Below are 14,646 nucleotides of genomic sequence, written 5' to 3'. Positions count from 1 at the left end.
CTACTTACAGAGCATATTTTTCCCATTCTAATGTTTGTTTGCTGTTTGAAGTGCACCATATAATCAGTGAGCAGTTAAATTTTGTGCCTGTTATAGACCTCTTAAGTGTTGAAATCCCACAGCACATTCACTGCTAAGGAGCATACTGTTTCTAGCCTCCATCCAAACATATAATCTTTGTTTTCCAGAGACATATTCCCCATCATACATAAGTCTTTGAAGTTTTCTATATATATAAATGTTAATTGACTCTGTCTCACCCAAAACTTATGCAGGCTTTCAATACAAAGGCTTCCACTGATCTCATGGATCAGAACTGTGATGTACGAAAAAGACTCATAATGGTAGATGTACCTGAATAAAACCTCTCTTTGAGTTAAGTGAATGAGCCATCTGACAGCCAATTTTACTAAAAAACTCTAAATGTGCAGGGTGATAGCTTTATGGACCTATTCTTTAGCCACCAGCTTTACAAAGGTGTCAGGCTGATAGAGGCCACAATTACTCATCCCCCAATTTCCAAAACATTTTTCCTAAGAAAATGAAATAAATAAAAAAGACTGACTGCATACCTCACCAGGTTTTTCAGATACAAGAACCCATAAAAGCATGAATATTTATTATGGGAACCTGAACAAAGAAGTGTTTTTACCATCTAGTAAGGTGGCAGTACTTGAGAGAACTATTCTCCTACTGCTCCATTTATAGGCAAACAGAGACTGCGGGCTGTTGCAGGAAATATGAAACAGATTTGATTTACAGAATTTTTTGCTTTTAGGAGTTGTGAAAAGTTTGCCAATGGAAGTTGTTTTTCTACCTCCCTTATTGCCATGAGTCCCTAGTGTAGGAGAAACCTACAGTTGTCAGAAAGAGCAGGTGTCAATGGTACATTTCTATTCTTCTGACTTTTGCACAGCAATCTTCTTTTATTGGAACAAGCAAGACTACCACTGAGACATATTCTAGTTAATCTGTGTTACAATATCCCTTCTCTTTTTTACATGTTCACTGCAGTTTAGGAAAACAACACTGAGACATCCAGTAATACAAATTTTCTGATTTTAAAATTTAAATAATTGTTGAAGAAAATGTTGAAAAAGGTGCTGTAAATTAGATCTTTAGGGGAAAAAAGCCAAACTGGGATCAGACTAGGAGCTGTGCTCATGTAGACCCTCATTCCATTACGAATGAAGAGGTTTTGACTTCCAGAGAGAACATGACATAAATGACTTCTTATGTGTCATGTGTTTATTTGTAATTGACTGACCGACTGGTTCTGCTGGGCCTCTCTTATCCCATTAAAAATTTTAACTACTTATTATTTGAGCTAATTTGTTTGTTACCAGCTTTATCTTTCTGGAAATGTGCATAAGTAGCATACCCATACTGTTTTTCAACATTTTATTCAAAGACACAGTACTCACATCCAGAAATAACACACTTTGGAAATCTGTTCCAGTCCATGTGGCTATGCTAGCAGGAACTTTCAGTTTGCATTTTTCTTTTTTTTTCTTTTTTCTTTTTTTAACACAGATTAAGTCATTCTTCTTGAAAAGGATCATAACTTTCTTTGCTAAAGCTTCATAAACATAAAGATAGAATACTTTCAGACAACACCAATTCCTTTACTGCCCTGCAGGAACCAACCTCTGCAAACATATTGCCTAAAAATACAGTGTTGGATGAGAGGTTGGACATGAGTCAGCAGTGTGCACTTCCAGCCATGAAGATGATTGTGTCTTGGGCTGCATCCAACGCAGTGTGGCAAGCAGGGGGAGGAAGGGGACTCTGCTCCTCTGCTCTGGTGAGACCCCACCTGCAGTGCTGCATCCAGCTCTGGGGTCCCCAGCACAGGAAGGACTTGGACCTGTTGGAGTAAGTCCAGAGGAGGTCACCTTGTTGTTTAGAGGGGTGGAGCATCTCTCCTATGAGGAAAGATTGACAGGATTGGGATTGTTCAGCCTGGAAAAGAGAATTGCAGCCTTCCAGTACCTGAAGGTAGTCTATGAGATAGATGGAGAGAGGTTACTTACAAGAGCAGGTGCAATGGCTTCAAACTGAAGGAGAGTGGGTTTGTACTAGACACAAGGAAGAAACTGTATACTATGAGGGTGGTGAAGCCCTGCAACAGGTTGCCCAGAGAAGTTGGAAATGCCTCATTGCTGGAAGGGCTCAGGGTCAGGCTGGATGGGACTTTGAGCAACCTGATCTAGTGGGAGGTGTCCCTGCCCGTGCCAGGGGAGTTGGAATTAGATGGTCTCTGAAGTCCCTTCCAACTCAATTTATTCTGTGATTCTGTGATCATGACATGCCTTGCTTTGGTGTGCAACTACCCTGTTGATCTGTTGGGGAGAACTTTCACTCCCTTAGTGAAAATCTCCAATCTTGCAATCTACTGCCTCCCTCTTCCAGGTATCCCATCTCTTAACCCTTTCTTGGGAGGCAGTCTAAGAGATAGAAAAGACATCACTGCACACATCCAGACACTTATGCAGGCACTTCACTGCACCAGCAGAGGAGGGGTGTTCCACTGCATGCTACAAGTGCAGCATCCAATGTGAGGAAGGAAGGGAACAGTGGCAGAGCAAGGCTCTCTACCTCTCTACCTACAGCCTGGTTATTACTGACAGACAATTGCACCTTACATACAGTGAGTAAGTTCTGTGCTGGTCAGTCTTCCCAGCCAGGATGTTCCTGAGCAATAAGAGAATACTCTACTCAGTTGCCTATGTGGTTAGAAAGATATTTGAAAGGATTGGGCAGCCTTTTGCTGTGGATGTGCAATAGCACAACATGTGACAGAATTTAATTTCCAGTACACAAACCTGCATATCATTGCCCCACAAGCACACCTTTGAATGTCACTCTTTTGCAATAGCCCCTTTGCAGACTTACCCTAGCTTCTATTCTTTTCTTCACTACTACTTTGATTCTTCAAGTCTGGCTCAGCTCAGCTTTCCATGCAGTACATGATCCAGACAGATGCCTTCTCTTGTTCTTACTTTCCAAACCCATGGATTTTCTCTAGTTCACCACACTTCTTTTCCCTCTTCTGTTCCTTTTGCAGTTTAGAGCCAGGCTTCTTTCTGTTCCTTCACACTTACTGCGCTTGCTGTAAACACCTTCTCATCTGTAACCTGCCATCTGAAACAGATTGCCTCTTTCTGTCTGCTTCATCAATTCATTCTCTCTTTTCAAATCTCAATCAAAAGCATAGATTTTCTCACTGTATCTTTTAATTTTTTTTCAGATGCTGTATCTTTTAATTTTTTTTCATTGTGTTATCAGCTTTATGCCTGAACGCCTTAATTAGCTCACTGTAGAATGCCCTTACACAAAGACTTTCTGTAATTTGTAGTCCTCTGTATGTGTGAGGGACATTTCAAGCTGTATTATTTATGACATTTTCTGTAAACAGAGCACAATAGTAATCCTGTGATCTGCCAATAAATCAGTCTTACCTATAACAAAGTTATGAGCTGAAAAGAAAGACTGCATATCATGACTGTACAATAGAATCAATGAATCAACTGCTTTAAAGCATACCAAATTAATGTCTTCTTTCAAGTATTTGGATCATGGGAAGGGTAGAACTCATTTCATGTAAAAGCAAGATGTTTTTACAAAGTTAAATGAGTAAGACTTGTGAAGACGTGTGAAGGGCTCTCTGCTTAATTTCATGAGCTACTGGTAAATTTACTGTAGGTGCAACTCCAATTCCTACTGAACACCTGACAGCCTCACAAGTGGTGTCTTTGCAGAGAAAATCAAAGGACAAAAAGCAAATGACAATCCAAAGCTTAAGATGGAAAAGATCAGATGTATCCCTTAGGGAGCTACTGGTACCTGATGCACACTGACAAATACATAGCCAATCTCAATATGCCAGTAAATTGCACAGACTATGAAAGTACCATCCCAGAAAAAGTGCACACACTGCTTTTGCCCACACTCAAATTGACATGGGAATAGAATTTTACTCACTAGTTTCTAAATTAATTAATCTAATTTAATTTTTTCATCAAAAGCTTAAGAATTACAAAAATTCTGGATAACTGCATTTTTATTTTACCGGATTTAATCATGCCTGTAGCATAGTAACTGATAAACTAAGTAGTACTATTCTAGGTCATACTCCCTGGCAGGAATCTTTCAGGAATACATTCTCAGAGAAGGAAGCAGGAGAGGGAAGATAAGAAAATCAAAGCAGGAAAAAAAAGAAACCAGGCCACAGCATACTTAATAGAGACAATAAGGTCAGACAGTTGAGCAAAAAGCAGGGAAAAGGAAAAGCAGACATCAATGTATGTGCAGTGTGGAGAAATGATAGGCAAGAGAAGAAAACCTGACAGGTCCTGAAGAGTACTGTAAATGTTTCTCAAAATGAAAGCAAATAATCCCTACTCCCCTTGCTTTTGATAAATGAGATAGCTGTGATAATGTTTTAGACAAGCTTTTTAGAAATGCTTTAGACAAAAGAGATGCATGTATTTATTTTTCTTCTAGTCTTAATTTGCCATATCACCCTGTGATATGTGGTTGTGGTTGACACATGGATGATGTGAGTCTGTGGCAGCAAATAGCTACTCTACTAACTTCTGGTTAATAATCTGAAAATGTGAGAGGCCCTATTTTATGAATACATTCCCACACACCTCTGTTGGATGACAATTATGTCTTTCTTAGAATATAAAAATATTAAAAGAACTTTAAAAATTGTTTGCTCCCCAGTTTGGTAATGGAGTCTCAGACTCATAAAATGGGCAAGGCTGGAAGAGACCTTAAAGAGCATCCTCGTTCCAAGTCCCCTGCCGTGGGAAGGGACAGCTTCCACTACATGAGGTTGCTCAGCAGTACATACAATGTTTGAAATTCTATCAAATATGTAACACACATTACCATCACATAAAGTTTGTCTTTTCATGCTATGTTCTTTTCAGGTAGAAAATAACTGTGCATTTAGCAGTGTTTCATACCATGTAGCTCAAAGCACACACAGGACTAGGTACAGGCAAACCACCTGCAGCTGTGGGCTGACAGAAAGTGCCTATGACTGTGGGAAAAATCTATTTGGCAATTGACAAAAACTTGACTTGTTTTGCTCATTTTCTTCTCAAGACAATATTTATTGTCATAGAAACACAGAAGAATTATGTTTCTGCAATCTGCAAGTGAACAAGGCTTGAGGAAGGAGGGAGAAGAGTATGCTCGCACAGCATCAGAAAGCAGTTCCCTGTCTTTGGGAGCTTGAGGAAAGAGTGGGGAAAGTGGGGAAACTCTGTTCTGCAGAGGGTGAAATCCCCTGTGTCTCCATTGCCTTCCCAAGCAGTTATTCCTCAGGATCCAATTCCTCTTCTAAAAGGCCCTTTCAATCATACATTTTCCACCCTTAAATCAGGTAGTATCCCTGACCCTTTCTCACAGCTTTCTTTCATGATGATTCTTGGCCATGTAAAATACAGATTTCAAAAAGTGTTTTCCTTGTAGCAATAGCCCATATTTTGTCTACTCTCATTTGAATAATTAATCTTCAAGGCCCAACAGACTCGCCAATGGGCTTCTGCAGAGCATATAAATTTATCCTGGCATTCCCAGCCTACATCCTTAAAGGTGAAGCTGTAATATGTGCAATTAATGCTTAGTATACAAAATTGAGTTTGTAATTTAATACAGATTTGAATAGCAAAGAGAATTCACATTTGTAGATCAGGGTTTTCTGAGATGCCACGGAAACTGTGAGGCAAAGTTATGGAGTTTTGCCACAGACCCCCTATCAGAAATATACATAGAACTTAAACCATGTGATTTCACTTTCATTTTTTATTTTTATAGGAATTATGTGTATCCACTGGGAGTATCTTTACCCTGTAGTCTTTTCTTTTATGGAAGAAAGACTAAGAGACTGATTTAACAAGGTTTAACAAGGATCTGTACATGTTTGCATACATAATTAAGTTCAGAATAAGTCTTCTAGATGAGGGCTCTCTGTTAGCGCTTGCAAAATGCCCACACTGTGTTTCTAGTGCTCGTGTTTGGTTTTAGTTTAAAGTTCTCTTAATTCATGGGCATCAATTATCATTTCCAGGGACACAATTTGAAATAGCTGAGCTCAAAATAATCAATTTTTGCTTGCCATTTCAGTTCTATTCTCCCATCTACTCCTACCCTCGCTTCCAGAGATACATGATTCCACATGCCTGCTGGGAGAGCTGTGGCTCACAGAGAGTATTGATCAACATGGCCCTGTGGGCACTGACAAATACAGACTGTTTGGTGTCTGGAGGTGCTCAACAGAGAGACAGCCATTCCACTATGCAGGGTAATCTCTACTGAAGACCTAGAAGGATCACATTTCATCATTCACACCATCATGTGTTTCTCTTCTGCTTGCAAATCTATCATATTATAACACAATACATCATATGCCAGAAGGCATTTCAGGGTATTTTGATTTATTTGGATGAAATACATGTTCATGAAGAGAGCTGGAACTCTTCAGAAAGGCACTTGTTTTTCATGGCTTTGTTTTCAGAAGACAAAACAATTAAGTGATTGTTGAATTTCCTGCAGGCAGACAGCTATATATTTTAGACTTTCCCAGCTTTTGGAACTTACAAAAATCCAATGGCCAGAGAGGCTGGCAAATGGTGAGACATTTTTCTTTTACATTTCTTCCATCCTTCAGAATGGTTCAAAATATATTATAGCTTAGGGAAAGGTGTTGGTTATTGACTACTTTTGGCAAGTACTTTCTTCATCTGGTTTCCGTGTTGTGAATGGCAAGTGAAATGCAAGTTTTCTCTTCACCTCCTTATGGCAGGGACTGAAACAGGAGAGAAGAATAGGAAAGCAAACATATGAAGAAAGATGGTAGGGATATTCCACACAGAAAGACAAAACATGCTAGAGGACATCTGCCCTTGGTCCTCCAAATAAATGCCCATTGACAGAATCAGGAAGTCAAAAATTAAAAATGCAAACAATCTCGTAATATTTACACCAAAAGGTACTTTTGAAAAGTCATTGCACTTCCTCTGATCTTATATTGGCTGAGAATTTTCTACTTCACTATTTCTAACTATTTGTACTTGGGTCATGGGAATGAGTGAATGCAGAACGGATGGGTGCATTAAACCACACTCCAAATGGAATGAGGGAAGAAAGGGGCGAAATAAGGAGAAATAAGAATACCTCAATCCTGTTCCTGTAGCAGTGGATTATACCAAGTGCATGTATCTATCCATGTTATACAATTCCATGTTCCTAGACACTGGAGAACATCCTGAAAAATCTTTAATACTCTTCCAAAATGGCACAGTATCCCATCTTTCTAGCACATACCTTTAGACTACTCATCTCAGCCTAATAGTTTCTCAGAAACAGAGAGGAGGGGTGGGAACAGTCTGCAGCACAAAAATGAAATTCTGGAAGTACTACTATTACTGAGATAAAGGGAAGGAAACATAATGTAAACAAACAATTTGTAAGAGTTTTGAAAGCAAACTCCCATCTGTTCTAGGCACACAAAAATGCTACATAATGGACTATAATTTACAGCATAAATGGCAGTACTGTTAACCTCAATTTAACAGGAGAAGGAAAACTGCTATTCATATCAAACACCATAGCATTATATAAATGATCCACACAGAGCTGAAAAATTGAGACACAGAAATAAGATGACATGATTTATTTCACAAGGAAACCAGGGGCAGAAGCCCACATATACAGGTATGCCTAGACATTTTGTCAAACCAGAGCTGAAACATACTCTGTGGTAAATAAATAATAAAAATTCCCCAAGTTCTTCACGTCTTCTGGGGGAAAAAATGCCTTTCAAATATCTGGTAATTATTTTGTCAATAATCTGTATTCACTCTATAGCAGCTGCTGTGATTTACTGTGTTTTGCTCCAAAACCAAAATGGCAAATAAGGCTGTTTATGAACAGAGGTCCCTTGCAGCAGAGTTGTCTGAGTGGTATGGCATTTTTAACTGCACTTTAGATGACTTGGGAGCACAAACCCTCCTCAAAGTCATGGCACAGACAAAAGAACTTAATCCACCATCACACATTCAGGACTCCTTTTCTAAGTGGATTGGTGATGAGAGCAGCTGGAATTATAGATATCAGAAAGAGTCATTCTGTTCTGCTAGTTGAGAGGAAAGAACATTTTCCAGTTGTTTAGCAGAAATCACTTTCTGAAGTCATTAGGATGAAATGGGTCTTACCTTTAGGAAACTACACCAACTAGAGGGATGTGCATTTGGCCTGTTTCATAGAGGTGTCTATTTTCCTGTAGTTACCTAGGAAGAGGAAAAAAAGGGAGGCTTTGATGTACTGGGAAGAACCACAAATATTAAAGACTGATTTGCTGAATAAAGATTCATATTAATCTAAAAAATACTAATTTTTCTTTCTTTATAAAACAATTATTTTGTCCCAGTGCAGCTGTTGCAGTTTTGCAGTTTTCCTATTGATAGGATTACTGTTAAGTTTAACAGGTTTGCCCAAAGAATATTCCCTGTGAGGTTATACAGAAATCTTCAAAAGGCATGAAAGGCATTTCCACAGGTAGAAAAATTGGAAACACATTGCAGCTAGAATAAAATATTTGATATGTATATCAATGACAACCAATGGTTTTGCAGCAATAAAGCTCATTTGATAGGACTGAGGTTTAATTTGGTACCATCTCCACACTGCTAAAAGGTACAAGTCAAATTTAGAAAAATCATTACTTTAAAAAGAGACATTTTCTCCTGTGTTTCAAGCAAGCAATTGGAACTGCTTCCACAGAGTTGAGGGGGTTTTTGCAAGTATTTAAAAGACTTTTTTCCTTGCATCATACCCTTGTTGAGACAGTCTCCACCATGTGCTAGAAACTGGAACAGGCTGCCAGGGAAGGTGTGGACACTCCCTCCCTGGAGATATTCAAAAGCCACAAGGATATGGTTCTGTGCAAATGGCTCTATGTAGTCATACTTGAGTGGGGATGCTGGACCAGATTTCCCTGATCTTAACCATTCTGTGATTCTGTATTTATCTCTCACCAGGAAAGGCTGGTACTAGCTTTGTGCCTCCCGGTGATGTTCACTCACACCAGAAGACTCTTTATTATGACAGTGCCATATACAAGATTTCCAACGTCTAAATTATTTCAGTTCCCATGTGTACTGCTATTACAGCAGAGCACATTTGAATCATTGGCTTTATCAATAAATTGATTATGTGCTTTCAGAACCTTACATATATATTTTGGCACATGTTACTTCTAATCCTAATGTGCAAGAATTTGTTGAAAAACAAATACTGCTGGAGTTTCATTAGATTACTATATTTCATCTTAAATTATGTTGCTCTACAGAGACACCTAGCATTGCAATGAACAATAACAGATGTGACTAGTTTGGCCAAGTACCAGTCACCAGACAAATACAAATTCCTAGAGGATGCTTTCACCACAACAAACTTCTTGTTATTTAACAGAAGCTTGTCACTGACAGTAACAAGCTGCTGATAACTGACCATTAAATCTTTTGACATACAGGAAACAGATGCAGCTGCTGAGTGCTGGACAACTTCATGTGTCACAACTAATTCCTGGAAGTCACTGCAGGAGAATATTTCTGCCACAACACACACACACACACACACACACACACACTGTGTAGGATAGGAGGATGCCTGAGATAATTCATTATATGAGACCAAACCTCAAGTTAGACTTTAAAAGTTCCTTTGAAAGCACTTTGAAACACACGTGCTGAAGTCACTAGGATGAAATAGGTCTTACCCTTAGGAAACTGCATTGACTGCAGGAATGTGAACATGGTTTGTTTCATGGTTTAGAAGGGTCAGAGAAAACAGATAGGGAAATTGGCTTATAAAGGGTGATGCATAAGGGAAAATATTGGGAATGACCAAGGGATAGAAGCCAGGTGATCCCTGTTCTGAGCAGGGAGGATGGGGAAGGTGCCTGGGGTAGTCTCCACTGACAGGACAGATGCAGGACACTGCAAAGTGGAGGTATGAGAGGACATAGCTCAAGCTCTGACTGAGATGTCAGCCAAAATCTGCCATGAGTAACCACTGGCAACCTTACCAACGGACACTGGTACATTCACAACATGCAAGCACACGAGTCTTAAAGACTATCCCATATTACTGAGAAATGTAAGAATTTCTGAAATACATTCCTGTGTATCAAGTAACGGAGATGGGATACTCCTCTCTATACAAGATGCCATTTCTCCCAGACTTCTTGACAGTGATAAATAATCACCCAACTGTGAAATGGCCAGTGCAGTCCCAATGCTTTCTTATCAGCAGCAGAAAGTTCATGTGCTAGACTATGAAAAACTTGATTTAGAGAAACAGTGCTATCAAGGAATCAAAACAGCAGTTAGAGAATAGACCAGGGAAAATTAGGTGCAGATATTTCTCCCTTGTTCCTTTCTTTTAAGAACAAAACAAGACAGGGTCTTTATCAGAAGACATGTAAGGCCTTATTTAAGAGGCCATCAACAAAGTATATTACTACTTATACCAGCTAATTTATATGGATAAGAGTTACTACAACTGCACAGACCAAAATTTGAATACTCAAATATTTATATAATTGTTTAAACTATCTTAGTCCCTCAACGTTGTCAGAGTGGTGTAAGTTGACATAAATAAAAGATAATCCACTACTATGTAATTTGCTTAGGCAAAAGAGATAGGCCAGATAGTGTCTACACAATTAAGAAGAGCAGTACACATTTTTGTCAAGAAATGCACCAATTATTCTATCACAAACAAAAAGTAGAAGAAGTAAGGTAAAAATCACATAGAAAGAATTATTCTCCATTGCAGCTCTATCCTAAAACTTCAGCACTTTGGTGCAGTATTGACTATATATATTTTATGATTTCTACAACATAAAGCAGTTGTATTTGGAGGCAGTTCCTAGCTTCAAGGCCTGATTCTCTGCTCTGTGAAATTAGAAGTACCTCAGTGGAAAGAAAAATCAGTCACATAAAACCTGAATCTAAACTATATTGAAACCTTGGAGCTATGCTCTTGGCTCCCCTAAAATGACCATGGAAATGCATGCTCAGATTCCTGCAAGCATATCAGGAACACTATTTAGGTTACATGGCAAACAAATTACACAGAAGATAAGACCCACAAGATCCTGGAAATTTTATTGCTGCAGACCTTAGTCTCTGGGGAAAAAAAGCAGAGAATTCTACTGACACATACTTTAAAAAAATAAACACAGTATTTTATGCTGGGTGTGTGGAAAAGGAAGTAAAGCTGATGGCGTGAAAAAACAAAGTGCAATATCTCATAACAAAGGAGTTTCTTATTATTACAGCCAGCAGGAAAAGGCTATTATGTGTGGGAATTTAGGATAGAAGCAAGCACAGCATTGGAGGGAGGTCATATGGCAAGATGATTGTGATATTACCCTAAAAGAACTTCACAACACCATCTGTCGCCTTGACAAGAGTTCAATGAACTGCTTGATCACAGAAAATAATAGAAGAACCTGCATCTGGACAAAATAATCCATGTTGTAATTCACAAAAAGCAGCATCTAGGAACAAATGGAGCAAACTGGGGAAAAAAATGCAGTCCCACTTTGCATTCCCTTCAGCCAGCTGATGCTTTTTGATACAGTTCCACTGGCAATGTAATTCTGGGAAGCTGTTATTACACTGCCCACCTTACAACACATGGCTGCAGTTTTACCACTACACTGCTGCCTATAAGCCCTTTTCTTCATTAATCTGGTATGAAGAGGCCAAAATGTGACACATTAGTGAACAGTGAGGTGCAGCAGGAGCAGATTTAAACAGCCAAGTGGCGGGTGCTGAAACCTGACCCCCTGCAGTATCTGCATCTGGTTTATCTGTGACCTGCTTCCAAGGGCCAATTCTTACTGGTGGCTGGAATAACTTGCAGTTGTTATGTACAACCTCAAATTTGATCCAGAAAGCATAGACAGGATTTGGGGTTCATCTCCATTAATCCCAGCCAGTGTGGGAAAGTTTTGTAGTTTTGCTCCTTTGTTGATAAGGCCAGAAAATTATCTAACCAAATGGAGCATTCAAACCAGAACCAGAAAAAAACACAACAACTACTGAGTAATTACCTCTCAATAAAGCAGTCCACTTTAATGCACTTTTCTCTCTGGAAGGAGGTGTAATACTATATTGTGCCACTTAGTTCATAAAAATATATAGCCAATATCCTTCAGGAATTCATACAGCCATGTGATGCTTGATCACAGTAACATGGTGATACTTTGTGATACTACAGAGATAATCACTTATGCATTTATGAGATCTCTCCCTTCCTGCCAGCAAGCAGATACCCAATGCCTGACTAAAACTTCATTTTCTAATTAGTGAACATGTGTCTCTACTATGCCTTGAGTTGGCCTAATTATTCTTAATTAATTCTTGCCTTGATCCTGTTGTTAAACAGAGTGGGTATTGCAAAAACTTTATTTTGTGCTGATTTTAAGGAAAGAGAGCAAAAAACATTAGAAAGACTTTAAAATAAGTTTTCCAGCATAGATAAGTAATTTCTGGTTATTCTGGCAGTTCAGCTAGCTGCATTTTAACATCCAACTTTTGATGCTTGACAAAGTAAGGAAGAGCTTCTTTAGTTTCAGGGCAGAGTTTTGCTCTCATCATAGACACCTAAAGAGAACTTCAGAACTGTGTCATTAATACAATTCCACAGTTGTGGAGAAAACACATCCATATCTTCCCCTGCAGCACAAAGCCAAAATTGGAAAAGCTGCCCTAGCAGGCACTTTGGTAAAGACTTGTATGGTGACAGTTGGCTTTTCCTTCATTTTTTGGAGACTCAGAAGGACCGTCTGAGACAGACAGACAGACAGACATACAGTGTCTGAAGATGATTGTACACCAGGTGGAAAGCATTTTCTAGAACCCAAAGCCAAAGCCATGTTATTTATTTAAAACTACAATTGTTAGATTGCTGAGATTTGTTTGTTTTCTAATTATGATAGGCAGAATAAAGAGTAATTCCATCTATAAAATATTAACCACATTTAATTCCTTCAGGCAAGAACATAGTAATAACTGGCATTTCTTTTTTGTAAATTGTTATATTACTAATGCCTTCCAGTTATTTCACTCTAAGTTGAGACCATCCCCCTTTTATTAAATCACAGCCAGCATTCAAATTACCATTTGCATAAACTTTGCCCGCCTCTGGCAAGAAGACAGGAGAAAAGCCTTTTATGAAATCATCAAACAAGTACTTTTCCAAAAATAAATTGAAGACTGCAGCCATTTTTTAGTTTCTGAAATAAATGCAGCTTTCAGCCAATGTATCAAATTTTTATATGTAGGGAAAACCTCAAAGAGAGCAAACTGCATTATGAATACAGTACTTGCTAAAGGGTTGTTAAAGGGCATTTGAATTGGCATGCTAAACGGAATTAAAGTGCAACAACATCCGGACATAGGAGTAATTCTTGTAAAGGTGTTCTCTAAGGACTGATGTAGGAAGTCAGACAACAAAATTGCCAATCTCAAGATTGCATTTTATTCTGTCTCCAGTTTTTGCTTCATGTTAAATATCCATTCTTGCCAGACTGATCTCACTGTTAAAATTATGAGCTGCAATGAGCGAAAAGAAAGGTAGCATTACAGTAAAACACTGCTTCAGTGTTCACACCCTGATAAAAGAACTTGAAAAATAAATATAAAACTGTGTTTTACCCCATACCTTCCCCCATTCTACTCCCATATAATACTTTGTCCAGTTATTTTACACCTGTCAAAAGCCAATGACATTTTTCTCCATTTCTCTTTTTGTTTGCCTATTAGCTTTTAAAATAAAGTAACTTTCACATAATAATAATAATAATAGTAAAAGCTCTTGCTTGTTCTGGACTAAAATAAATTGTTAAAGTGTTTCTAGATTATGGAACATTTTCACAGGCAAGTGTCTAAACTGAAAAAACATACATTTCTCTGGATTTACAGTGATATAACTGAGATGGGAAGCAGATGCCGTTCTGTAACCAAAAGCCCAATTATGTCAATCAAATGTATCTTCAGGAAGTTAGAAAACTACACAAAACTTGATCATCCTGCTAATATTAATATATAATTAGTTAATGAGCCCCTACAGAGGGGAAGTAATTAAAAAAATTGTAGTGCTCACTGTATTTCATTTTAAAGACTAATGTCACTCATGAAAAGGTACACTTAACTGGGTTTTATGAATTTACATTTCACTACCACTTTATTTTGTAGCAAGCTTAGTAATTCATTTAGGAGCTCTAAAAAGACAAGTTCAGTGAAAGAAATCACGAGTCCATTGTGTATATGAAGCAATTTGTCATTATGGATATTTTATGAGAATTTTGTGAAGCTGTAACAGATGGTGAAACTTTTACTTGGGCTAGAAAGAATTGTAAAAAGTAGCTCTATTTGATTTCATCAAATACATTTTACACACATTAAGAGATTATAAAACATCTTTAGTCTCTTGACTTTCCAAAGCTCTTTGACATGTAATATTTTGTCAGAAAATTTTGACACAGAGTCAAAGCCAGCTGAGTAGAATCAGCTTATGCAGAAAATGATGCATAGAATCTTAATCTATAAAAAA

This window comes from Molothrus aeneus, chromosome 1 (genome assembly GCF_037042795.1).
Source record: "Molothrus aeneus isolate 106 chromosome 1, BPBGC_Maene_1.0, whole genome shotgun sequence".
Lineage (NCBI taxonomy): Eukaryota > Metazoa > Chordata > Aves > Passeriformes > Icteridae > Molothrus > Molothrus aeneus.
Note: the sequence above shows the minus strand (reverse complement) of the source record.